Consider the following 396-nt stretch of genomic DNA (forward strand, 5'->3'; position numbering starts at 1 on the left):
TTCTACTCCCGTAAAGATTTACACCCTCGGAAACCCTGTACAGGGTCGCTATGGGTCGGAACCGACTTGATGGCACTTAACAACAACAACTGTCTCACGGAGACTCACAGTTATGAGGTGGACTTGGCTCTACAGCAGTGGGTTTGGGTTTGGGTTTAGAGTCTCCATGAATCGAAACCGACTCGACACTCGACAGCAACTGTTTTTGTTGTTGTTGTTTGGTTTGGTTTTAAAATGAACTAGATTTACCTCTTTGTTCATTCATTTTCATAGACTCCTTGATATGTCCACTGCTGCCAGGTATGGGAGGGAAAATAGAAAGAATAAAAACATACTGTTTCTATTCTCAGGGAACTTATAATTACCTGGGGAAGAACAGCTGGATTTACACACAAA

This window comes from Chrysochloris asiatica, unplaced genomic scaffold, assembly GCF_000296735.1.
Source record: "Chrysochloris asiatica unplaced genomic scaffold, ChrAsi1.0 scaffold00333, whole genome shotgun sequence".
Classification (NCBI taxonomy): domain Eukaryota; kingdom Metazoa; phylum Chordata; class Mammalia; order Afrosoricida; family Chrysochloridae; genus Chrysochloris; species Chrysochloris asiatica.